Here is a 4723-nt window from a genome sequence, read left to right as displayed (position 1 = left end):
CTCCTCCTCCTCCCGCCGCCGCTCCCCGCCCGGCCCCATTGTTCTGCCCGCGGCCCCGCGCCGCCCGCCCCGCGCCCCTCTCCCCTCCCGCCGCCCCCCGCCCTCCCTCCCGGTCCGCTCACGGTGCCGCCGGCGGAGTCGCGGGGGCGAGAAGGGGGAGCGGGGGAGCGGGCGGGCGGCGGCAGGCTGCTGCCGGCGGCCCTGTGCGCGGCGCCCGCGGCCTCCGCCTCCTCGCGCGGCCCCGCCCCGCCCCGTGTTTACCACCGCGCGGACCGCCCCGCCGCGCCCCGCCCCGCTCACCTCCGCTGCCCTCCGCCGGGAGCGCGCGCGGCCCCGCGGCCGCCGTACGCGCTGCGCGCACGTGCGGCCACGCGCCTCCGGGTGCGCGCACACAGCCTTACATCGCGCGCAGCCCGGCCGTGGGGGTGGGAAAAGACCGCTGAGATCATCCAGTCCGAACGCAGCACAGCACGCCGTGCCCACGTCCCGCAGTGCCACATCCCCACGGCTCTGGGACACCTCCAGTGACCCCAGCACTCCCTGGGCAGCTGTGTCAGTGCAGAATCACTTCTGGAGGAGGAATTGTTCCTAATATCCAACTTGGACCTCCTCAAGCACAGCTTACAGCCATCCCCTCTCGTCCTATGGCCGTTCCCTGGGAGCGGAGACCGACCCCACCTCACACAGCCTCCTTTCAGGTCGTTGCAGAGAGCCACGAGGTCTCCCCTGAGCCTCCTCTTCTCCAGACCGAACAGCCCCGCTTCCCTCAGCCGCTGCCCATCACACTTGTGCTCCAGACCCCTCACAGCTCCGCTGCCCTTCTCTGCACACGCTGCAGCCCTCGGTGCCTTTCCTGCAGTGAGGGCCCAGCACGGAGCGCAGCACTGAGGTGCAGCCTCCCCAGTGCCAGTGCGGAGGGACGGTCACCTCCTGCTGCTGACACAAGCCGGGGTGCCGTCGGCCTCCTTGGCCACCTGGGCACAAAGCTAACAGCCCCGCAGCTTGCCAGCCACTGCCCCAAGGCTGCAGTGCTGCGTGCGGCTGCTGTGGCCAAAGCACAGCACCCAGTGCTTGGGCTTGGTGAACTCTCTCCCATTGGCCTCCAAGTTGTCCAGATCTCCCTGTAGGGCCTTCTGTTCTCAATGAGATCAACACTTCCCTCCAACTTGGTGTCATCTACACGCTTACTGAGTGTGCACTCAATCCCTTCATCCAGATCATCTATAAAGACATTAAACAGGGTTAACCCCAGTGCCAACTCCTAGGGAACAGCACTCACGACCAGCTGCCAGCAGGATGTGACTCCATTCATCACCACGCTCCAGGCCTGGCCCTTAGAGAAGAGTACACCTATCCAAGTCTCCAGCTCCTGCAGGAGAATAATGTGGGAGACAGAGGCAAAGGGTTCACTAAAGTCCAGGTAGACTGCATCAGCAGTAGTTTCCCTCATCCTTTCCCTCACTCACCAGGCACACACACACCATTTTGCCTACTGGGATGGAACTGGGCTGCTTGCTGTGGCTCACGCTGGGGCTGGAGGTGAAGGGATCGGCAGTGGTTCCAAGCAGCACTGCAACATGAGGCGCTGAGCCCTCCACCACTCACGGGGCTGAAGTTTCCAATCCCGAAAGACAAGGGGAAAAACCCTTGGGGAAATTAACTGCGGAAGGGCATTAGGGAAAAGCTCAGCCAGCACCGCCGCTGAGGTCCGGGCTGGGAAGGGAGCGGTTGTGGCAGCACGGTGACAGTCAGACGCTTCTGCAATTTTCTCCCCACAGATCACTTTGGTTTCTGTGTGGGTGGCTCACGCGCACGGAGGTTCGAGGGTAAACGTCTCACAAGAACAGGATGTCCTTTGCACCCAGACCATATCTTGGTGTGTTTTGGGGGTCAGCGAGTGTCCACATCCCAGCATTTTCTCAAGACCTGCCCTCTCTCTCGCACACCGCAGCCCCGTGAAGCCCACGGATGGAACCCGCCTCAACTGATGAGCAGAAGGCTGCGGGATGGGCACAGCCCTGCAAGCACCTCCACATCGGTGGTGGCACTGCTGGCTGATGGGATGGGCTGCAATGGGCTTAAATCTGCTCCACACTAGAATGGAAAAAGATGACTTCTGCTTCTCTGGCCCGTTGTGATATATGGCATTTCACACAAAGCCAGCAGATGTAATCAGTTTAAGCCAGATGCCTGAAGTACGAGCCTTTATCTGAATCGGTTTTGGAGCCTGACCTTTATGGGGCATGCTTTGTGCAAAATGCTGCTATTTTTCAGCCCTCTAGGCATACACAGACAAAGCTGTTTGTGAATCATCTAAGGAGCCCCAGAGGTGACAGGGGGCGAGGGAAAAAGGGAGATTCTTATCTGGGAGAAGGAGGGAGAGGTGTGCTGCTCAGGCTGCAGCCACCCTGTGCCCAGCAGAAGCAAGATACAGACATGGGGATAGCGGTGGCTGTGGGACACACAGAACACTGGAAGCTGCTCCCCCCAAGGGCTGAGGATGTGCATGGTGTGGGATGGCAATGTAACCCCCAAGCAGACGTGTGCTCGCAGTGGGGCAGGCTGGCAGCACCAGAGGTGACATTAATGCTGTGTCCCAGTGGGATTGCTGCTACATTACCATGCGTCCATCTCATCAGGAAGGTGCCCACAGCTTCTTTGTAATTTATTTCTTAATGCAATTGAGAAATCTGGTGTTTGCCACGCCATGGTAGGGAATGTTGCTGGCACTAAGCAGGTGTGTGGTGACAGGTGGCCACCAGGCCAGCAGAGGACATGGCACAAACACATGCCAGCCCCCCCTGGGGGCCCTACCTCACTGCAGGCACCATGGCACTGAGCAAAAAACTGAGCAAAGTTGGGTTTTCCGTAGAAGAAAGAGCAAGCCACCCACGCGCCAGGAAATCTCTCCTCTGGGTGTGGGTGGTGGGGGCCCCAAGATGAGCTATCTCTAAAGGGCAACTCTGGGGATACCTAGAGATCGGCATCGGTGTGGATTTGGCGCGCACAGGAGGAAACATCAGCCTCAGCAGCTGGGGGTTGGGCTTTTTTTCTTTTCTTTCTTTTTTTTTTTTTTCTCCCCCTCAAAGCTCTTTTTTAGTAGCTTGTTTTCAAGGCGGTTAGAAAACAGGAGCCCCCCCCCATCACCGTGCTCACACAGCCTGGGATGCTTTTACCCTTTTCAACGGGAAATACCATGGGTAGCAGCAGCCCAGGCCCAGCCCTGTGCAGCGTGGGCAGCACCCCCAGCTGTCCCCAGCAGCTGTGCACCCCTCAGCCCCTCACTGCCCTACAGCCGTTGGAATCCAGGAGCCTAGGATGGGGAAATCACAGCCAGCGCCTCCCCCCAGCTGAAAGCCAGGGCAGATTGCAGCTCGCCTCTACTGGCTGTAGAGAACAATGTGAAACTCCTACACCCACGCAAGCAGGCAGAGGCTCTGGCACCACAGGCACGGCCCTGACATTTGGGTTCTGGAGGCTTGGGTGCAGCTGCTGGGGCCACACCTGTGCTCTCTTGGGAGGGAGCATACATGGGTCACGCACCTGAACTCCCCAGCCGTGCCATTAGCATGCAAAGGTGGAAAGAGGGTAGTGAACATGTTTGGGTAAAATTTGGGTATCCCCAGGTCCTACTCGAGACTCAGAAGCACTATGAGCTGACGTATGAAATGAAATAAGCTCCTGCAGCTGGCGGAGATCTGCGCCTGGCCGGGGAACAGCTGGCTCCAGCTCTGCACGTAAGAAAACTCAACAGAGAAGGAGGAGGAGGAAAAAATCCCCAGTGCCGGGTGTTTATGTTTCACCCTGCTCCAGCTGATGCGCTCCAGCTGACGGAGCCAGCCGGCTGTTTGGGATCAAACCCGAAGGCTTTCCCCACACCACGCCAGGGAGAGTAGGACCAGCAGGCAGAGCACAGCAGGGGCCAGGGAGCGTGCCAGCAGCGTGCAGCAGGGCTGGGTGCTCTGAGAGAGCAGCACACCGCACGTGGCACAGAGCCGCGGGGCTCTCCAGAGCTGGGAGAGGAAGATAAACAAGGAGAGAATTACCAAAAATGACACATGTGCTGTGGCCAATGCCCCTCCCGCCGACGCAGGCTTTCCTACAGTGCAATTTGATTTATCAAAACAACAGGACGAGCATTTCTCAGTACCTCTACAAGCAAAAGCAGCCTGCAATTTCAGCTCGCTGCGCCACTGCCTTTCCCACTGCAATTGTAGCCAAAATGATGTCTCAGAATAGCAAGCCCTACAAAAAAACAAACTACCTCCCCGTTTGTGGCAAGTCTCAGCTCGTGAGCTGATTATCCCTGCCCTCTTCTCAGCATCCAGGTGATGTGTTGGGCAGCCCGTGCTCAGTTTACCTATCCAACCACGGGATGTTTTCCAAGTGTAACAACTTGAGGAGAACATCTACTAAAAAACAACAACAACAACAAAAAAAAGTACCCCTTAAATACAGTAAGAATTGGGAAACTTATGAAAATCTGTTGTTTGTCTCCCTCCTGTGGAGGGATGCACTACATAAATGACACCCTCCCCATACCTAGGACTAATCCTGCACCTCTCCAAAATAGCTGGGGAAGTGGTGCATGCAGGCTGCTCTGCTGGGGCTGGCAGGAGGAAAGGTGGGTGAGTGCCCAAGTGGAGCTCCAACCCACACCTCACTTGGTGCTGGATGCTCCCAGAGAGCAGGATCAGGCTCTTAGAAAACAGAATCAGCTCTG

The sequence above is a fragment of the Phasianus colchicus genome, chromosome 2, assembly GCF_987193195.1.
Source record: "Phasianus colchicus chromosome 2, bPhaCol1.hap1.1, whole genome shotgun sequence".
Taxonomy (NCBI): Eukaryota; Metazoa; Chordata; class Aves; order Galliformes; family Phasianidae; genus Phasianus; species Phasianus colchicus.
Note: the sequence above shows the minus strand (reverse complement) of the source record.